This window comes from Camelina sativa, chromosome 5 (assembly GCF_000633955.1).
Source record: "Camelina sativa cultivar DH55 chromosome 5, Cs, whole genome shotgun sequence".
NCBI classification, from domain to species: domain Eukaryota; kingdom Viridiplantae; phylum Streptophyta; class Magnoliopsida; order Brassicales; family Brassicaceae; genus Camelina; species Camelina sativa.
In genome coordinates, this window is record NC_025689.1 from 22,394,466 (window position 1) to 22,402,482 (window position 8,017).

Genomic DNA, 8,017 nt, shown 5'->3' on the forward strand with positions numbered 1-8,017 from the left:
AAAAATTCTAGAAATTTAAAAAATGTTAATGAATGACATGTCAAATCATGATAGGTTGTTTAAAATAATTCTTAATATATAAAATTCTGGAGATTTTAGAAAATGTTAATTAGTGACATGTCTTATCACTATTGGTTGTTTTAAATCCTAGGTGGACAGTCTTAGGAGCTTATAGCTTCTACTTTTTATTAGTATAGATTTCGTAACTGTTAAACAACAAGTGAAAATTTTAGTTGCTTTAGTTGCCATTTACCATATAGTACGAAAACCTTTAAATTATATTAATTTAAAAATGTAATTACTGGATATTTGTAATTTATGTGAAGTATCTGGAAAGTGTGTATAACATGTTGTCTTATTTCTCATGTGCTTGAAATTTATTAATATACTAGGGATTGGATCCGCACGTACGTGCGAGATTTTTCTAAAAAAAAAATATTTAAGGTTTTGGAATTGATACTTCAGAGTTCTGATTTTTGAAAAGTCATTTTTCAAGATTTTGAAATTTATATCTTGAATGACTTGGATAATATTGAACTGTTAGATTATTTTTAAAAGTTAAGAATACCAACTTATGTGATGATTGTTTTCAATTGATATAGGTCGTAGTGTTATTGTTTTTGTTTGTATTGGTCCGATGGAAGAAAAAAAAACAAAAAACAAAAACCGAAAAGAAATGTAACGTAAAAATATCTAGATTTGGATCGGTGGATACATGCAGAGTTATATTTAAAAGACAAAATTAAGATTATTTACATAAAATTTTCAAATGATGTTACATGTATATTTTATAAACTAATCCAAATCTTTTTAACAGTTTGATCAGGGGTGTTAAATCGAATTTGGATTCGGTGTTAGTTTGAGTTATTTTATCTATTTTGGAACGGGATACTCGTCCCATCTCATCCCATCCCGTATCTGTCATAAAAATTTATGAAAGTATATAAACTCAGTAAAATGAATTACTTCAAAAACAAATGAGGTGAAATTTAGAAACATCATATATATCTAATTTCGTTCCTAAAACGATTAAAATTACATGAACCTTATGATCTAGTGCTTTCTTGATTAAACGAATACCAACTTTTATAGTGTAGGACCTGTAGGTTTCTGTTTTCAACAATTTGTATTAAACCCAATTACAAACGGGTTAGAACAAATAACGGGTATCACAATTTTTTTTCTTTTTCTTTCTTAAGTCTTTAAAATGAAATGACAACGTTTGACGATGAGTTTTTATTTTTGGTAAAGTAGAAAACTTCGACCTCAACAAAGAGACTCTGGCAAATCCGACGAAGCTCCGGCGAGTCCTGGTTCCTGAAGGATTTTGGTCAGCCACTTGCTTAACCTCTCATTCTCCTTAATCGATAAGTTCATTACAGCAATATATATAGCAGTACGCCTATAGTAGTACCTTAGACTTTAGTATTAACCAATTTAAAGTAAAAACACTTACTACTTAGACATTGACATTGTTTTTGTTTTAACTAAACGAAACCCAATAATAATTGGGCCTTGACTTGTTTCTGGCCCATCTGGCCTCTTCCTTTCTTCGTTGACAAAGTGTGGTTTGTTCTTCTCTTCGTGTTCCTCCTCTTCGCTTCTTCTTCTTTCAATGATTGATCGATCAAAGATTGATTATTCTTACTAACTCTCTTGCACAAGATTGATCAAAGGTGATAATCCAACAGTTCCTACTCCGAGCCTTTACTGGCACCTCTTATGCGGACTGGATCTGGTGCTTCTCAAGATAAGTCTCAGGCTCCCACCATTGTCGCCACCATTTTCGTCCTCAAAAGTACTGCTTGTAATCCGAGCATACACAACCCTTTTTCGATTTTTTTTGTTATTTATCTTCAAAGTTAAGAGTAGCAGCCTTAAAACCAAATTCCTCTTCAGAATTCTCCAAGCTATTGGTTGAACATACAACTTCTTAGAGGTGAATGATTGTTCGGGTGCCTCACCATTAGAAGCGTAGACACATTAGTCTCTTGTAAATAAGTCAAGGCGAGAGAAACCTGATATTAGACAAAATTCAATTATATGTAAACCACAGTAGCTTCTACGGTAGAATCGAACCATGGTTAGGGGGTCAATCTAGGGGGAATAAACCAATTGTGCTACAAATACTTGACTGATTTACATGCAAAAAACCTCTTTTTATTATATTAGGGGGGTCAGTTCTTTCTACATAGGTCCGCCACTGCTTCTACCACAATGACCATATCACCAGAGAATATAAGATTATATTAGAACCTGATCACCATGTTATTGGATTCATCATTTCAGCTGAATCATCAATGACTTCTTTTGGTAGAAGGCCATACTTTAATAGTACCTTGGAAACCTTGTAGGAGTCCTTACCATCCCACAAAATTTCTCTTTCCACACACACCAAGTAAAGATAGGTCTTGCCAATCATATTATTGATTGGTTATGGTAAATTTTCATGGTCAGTAACCTGTTAAGAATATAAGATGTGATTAGGAACTTATTTCGATTATATAAGAAGATAAAGCTTTAAATATAATAGGACCTCATCAAGTGATTCGCACTTGGTCTCTTTGATCATCACATCATCTGAAACATGCTGAGTTGTTGTTTTTAACAGTGCCATGAATCATGGTTCCTGCAAATTGCATATAAACATACTAATAAACTAATGAAAAACGAATATCATAAATAAAACAAACTATTAGTATAAGCTTACCGAAACATCAAAAAAATCATTTCTATGGTTTCTCTGGAGTAAGTGGTGTATTGCTTCCAAGTATGAATGACAGATTTTGTTTACGGTTTGAACTGCAGGAAGTGCATCCATTTCCGTCTGAAGCCGTAAACAAAGTGAAGAAAGTATGAAGGTTCTACTAAGGTGATTTTCTGATCTCTTTCGACGTCTGATGTGTGTTTAAAGTGTATGGCGTATTCTCTTGCTTATATAGGAATATTGGTTATGAGTTGTTGCGATTGTGGTAATGATAGAATATTCGGGAAATCAATTCCAGATTTTCAGTTCATGTTCATATAGATAATTTATTTGAAGAGATACGGTAGAGGATGATTGTTAACAAAAATAGGAACAGTTTTTGTAAAACATGAGTGATATTAGGAATGATAAGTTTAAAAAATCTTTATTGTTTTCATTGACATAATTTTAGCAAATTAATTTACACGATATGGAAATGATTGATTGTGGTGATGATTATAACAAATACAGTTGAATGGTATTGAAGGAAAGATGTTTGGATTCGCCGTGTTTTGTGCAGAATAATTGACGACCAGATATGGCAATTCGTTACTATGGCGACTTTTGTGGTGAATGGTATAGTTGTGTAAAACTTTATTGTTTAGAATCCCTGATTTGTTGGAGTTTAGATGACTAACGAATATTATATGGTTGGTATTTTGTTCTGATCTGTTTACATTAAATTATACTCAGAGGTTTGCGAGAACTGACTTGTTTGGACATGAATGTAGAATACCAAAGATCCGAATAAAATTATTTCAGTTCTCTTTGGATCCGCGTGTTTATGCTTAAACAGATTACTTCTTTGCCCTCAAAACTTTTTTTCTTTGTTCTTTGCTTTTTTATTTCGTAGGGGCATTTCATGGCATACTGTTTTTATTGTTTTTTTATCTCTAAGTGTGCTTCACAATTAATAGTATAGATTAGCGTGTATAACCTTTAAAATATAGTATTAATTTATTGTATATTTCTTATATAGAACAAACATTTTTATTTGAACATGAAATTCTTTAATCAACTTGTTCAATACACTCCAATAGATATTTCATAAAATTTTGAGCATTCTCTTGAAACTTGATTCTCTATAAAGAAAGCGTGTGAGAAGAGTGTATCATGTTATCAACAATGAACCTCTCCATAGCATAGGAAAATGATTTCCCGGAAATCATTCTTGCCATTGGCAATAGATTTCAATTATTTTCATTATAATTGTGTTAAATTTGGTTGTAGTGACTCAATAGGATGATGGAGAAATACTAGAAATGTTGTTATTCATTATGCAAATTGGAAAGAATAGCAAAGTTTTTTCTTGCAGGTTGGTTCAAGTTTTTTCTCCAATAACTCGTGAAAATGGACAAGTCATTGTGACGATCACCAATTTAGGACGAAGCCATGTGACTATTCTTCACATTGTTTAGTTTATCAATTCATTAATTGTATCTTATTTTCACATATATATATATATATATTCATCTTAATCAGTGAGATAAAAATTGATGTTAAGCTTCTTGTCGAACACGCCAACATTTCCAGAATCTATATAGCCCACTTCTCACTTTTGAATTAAAGCACGATCCGACTATTTTCATGTGGTTTTATATTATTTAGAACATTGTAAGCCCGTGAACCAAAATCTTGGTTTGGAATGTGCATCAATCGATGTAGATGATGCATCGGTGGATGCAGGGTCTATTTTTGCAGGATGACTTAAGTGAAACGTTCGTTTGGCTGCGTTTTGGGTTTTTGGAAATCATAGGGGTTGTGTATAAAAGGGAAGCTCGACATGTTAGTGTGGGTTTTAGCCTTTTGTCGTTTCTAGAAGTTGAGAGAAGGAGAAGTCTATGTAAAATCTTTCTGTGAGTCTTTCATGCCTGTTTCTAGAGGGATCTGTCTGTGGAAAGTGAGATCTGAACATGGAGTGACGTTTGGAGGCTTCTAGAAGGCTTGGATCTCGTTGTTCATCATTCTTTCTTTCTAAATCAAGGTGAGTTCGGGACCATGGCTTATCTAAGCGACCAGATGTGTGTTTTTAGGTGTTGATTGCTTATGTGATTGTTTGTGAGTGTTTGCCTTGAGTTTTGTGGTGTTTAGAGGATGTATTCGGCATCACGAAGCCAAGAGAAAACGGTGTAGAATGTGTTCGGCGATGCTTCGCGCGACTGCATCGATCGATGCAAGGTGTCATCAGTTGATACAGTTATGGATTTGATGGAGACGATGGACGTTGCATTGGTCGATGCAAGGAGTGCATCGGTCGATGCAGAGGGCGTTGCATTGGTCGATGGAAGGAGTGCATCGGTCGATGCAGAGGGCGTTGCATCGGTCGATGCAAGGATTGCATCGGTCGACGCAGGGGGCGTTGCATCGGTCGATGCAAGGATTACATCGGTCGATGAAAGGATTGCATTGGTCAATGCAAGGATTACATCGGTCGATGCAGCTAGGGATTTGAAGGTTGCATCGATAGCCACAAGGAGTGCGTCGGTCGATGCAATGATGTGGCATCGGTCGACGCAAGGTCGCAGAGTCACGGATGTGTTCATAATTGCCTGGTTTGCTTGTTTTGTCTATTGTTTGTGTTTGTCTTTTCGCTTGTGTGTATAGCCCAGTAGATGAGAGGATCGCCTAACTGAGTATTTGTGATAATACCTACGCATTTCAATTGTTTTTTGTGGTGTGCAGGTATGTAACGTGGAATCATGGCAGTGAGGAGGAGGATGATCTAGGGTGTCGTTTGTGTGTTGATGGTTATGTCTTGTTATGTTTTGGAATCTTGTATAGAGATATGCTAGGTTGTTGGATTAGAATGGTTAGGAATGTTTTTGTATCGATGATAGGTTGGAGATGGTAATGTTGTTGGTATGTTTCCGCTGTGCATATTAGTTGTTCCGCTGTGCATATTAGTTGTTTTTGGTTTAACAATGATCTGTGTTTAGTAGGTTTAATTAGGTATTTATGGGTTCTTAATTATGATATTAAAAAAAAAAAATAGGTCAGCTTGTTTCAGTTTGGTATCAGAGCCCTTACGGTTCTAGGGCGGTTAAATGGTTTGGTTAGAACATATTTTTGGGATTTAATTGGTTGAATTGATTTCCACGTTGTTTGATGTGTGATGTTGATTTGTGGTTGAGTGCTTAAATTGATTATGAGCAGTTAGTCAATTTGAATGAGTATGGAGTCCTAGTATCATCCTTTTCGAGTTTTCAGTAAGATTCCACGGTAACATATGTTCTTTGTGTACGGTTTAAAATTGTGTGCTTAGCCTTCTGTTCTATGTAGTGCAGATTGTTAGAGGCGGTGATGTTGCTAGTCGTGGACGCAGACGTGGTCGTGGTAGGGGCAGAGGCCCAGTCGCTAGTGACACTGTGGTACCGACCCTACTGCTGCGGATGCGTGGAGGACGAGAGTGGAACGCAACTTCTAGTCTCTTAGATGTCATCATGAGTATTGGGTGGACATATGTGTCTACAACCTGGTAGGTGATGCTCACTTGTGGTGGAGGTCGGTGACTGCCAGGAGGGCGCAGAGTGAGATGACTTGGGTTGATTTCGTGGAGGAATTCAACCGCAATTATTTCCCTCGAGAGGTGCTAGGCCAGATGGAGGTGCAGTTCTTGCAGTTGGTGCATGGGACTCGTTCGGTTCGGGAGCTCGATGTGGAGTTCAGTCTACTTCTGGTGTATGTGGGCCAAGCGATGGAGTCTAAAGAGTCTCAGGTCAAGAGGTACATGAAGGCGCTTCGTAATGACTTGAGGGTCCATTGCAGAGGGAGGAGTTACGCCACGAGGGCGGAGCTGGTGAAAACCGCAGCTGAGATCGAGGATGACCTGGGCAGCAGACCGTGGTGGTTAGCCCAACAGTTCGGACAGAGGAGTCTCCGGAGAAGATCGTTCTTGTTAAAGGCATCATGTCGGCATAGGGACAGAATAGGAAGTCATAAGACATGTCAGGTATGCGGCAAGGGGCGCGAGGGTGTTTCGGGTGTTGAGGTAGGGATCACATGTTGGCAGACTGTCCCAAGAAGGGTGTCACGCATGAATATCGTCGATCGTGTTATCATTGTCGGGTGGAGGGACATATCAGGCCTTTTTGTCCTAAGTAGGGACATATGATGGAGGTAGTGGCGCAGCCGAGGGGAGGACCGGGTGCCCAACCCAGCGTTTAGTTTTAGCTTCTGGTTCTTTTTCTTTCGGTTATGTATTTTTGTTTGGAGTTGTAAACGATTATTGCATTTGAGGTTTTAATAAAAATGGAGTTACTTTTGGACTTTTGACTTGTGTGTCGTGTGGAAATGGAAATCGCTCGAGATTTCTATAAATGAAAAGTTTCCATAAATAGAATTTTTTTAAAAATAGAGAGTTTTATGAATAGTTAGAAATTGCCTATTTTTGGAAAAAGTGCGTGTGAACATCCAAAGTGGTTGGGATGTTTTGGAGTGTTTCCTAGGAGTGGCCAAGGGATGTGATGTTCCAGGGGGGAATATGGTAGTTGGTAGGATATTGCGATGTTCTAGGAGGATCATGAGGGGTTGTCCTGGTTGAGGAAATGTTTATAGACGTTATGACCGTTTGTTGTAAGGGTGGGGGGTTTTGAACAACTATGAAAAAATGGGGGTTGTCCTGAGGGGTTCTGAACAACTCATCGGTCAACGCAAGGATTGCATTGATCGATGCAACTAGGGATTTGAAGGTGGCATCGATCGACACAAGAAGTGCCTCGGTCGACGCAATGATGTTACATCGATCGACGCAAGGTCGCAGAGTTACAGATGTGTTCAAAATTGCTTGGTTTGCTTGTTTTGTGTATTGTTTGTGTTTGTCTTTTCGCTTGTGTGTATAGCCTAGTAGATGGGAGGATCGCCTCACTGAGTATTTGTGATTATACTCACGCATTTAAATTGTTGTTTGTGGTGTGTAGGTATGTAACGTGGAATCAAGGCGATGAGGAGGAGGATTATCTAGGGTCTCGTTTGTGTGTTGATGGTTATGTTTTGTTATGTGTTGGAACCTTGTATAGAGATATGCTAGGTTGTTGGATTAGAATCGTTAGGAATGTTTTTGTATCGATGATAGGTTGGAGATGGTTATGTTGTTGGAATTTTTTCGTTGTGCACATTGATTGTTGTTGGTTAAATACTGATATGTGGTTTGGTAGGTTTAATTAAGTATTATGGGATGCTTAATTATGATATTAAAAAAAAAGAAAGAATTACTCAGCTACTACCCAAAAGTTGGTTTATTCCTTATATGTATACATTTTGTAAAAATTGCTC

The 8,017-nt window shown here is 37.3% G+C and overlaps 1 long non-coding RNA gene across 1 annotated transcript; it reads left to right on the forward strand.

Annotated features, from left to right (window-relative positions):
- LOC104787397 lies at nt 1,289-3,497 on the forward strand. The gene is made up of 3 exons (XR_767922.1): nt 1,289-1,798; nt 2,809-2,872; nt 3,267-3,497. It is a non-coding gene; the product is annotated as an uncharacterized LOC104787397 (long non-coding RNA).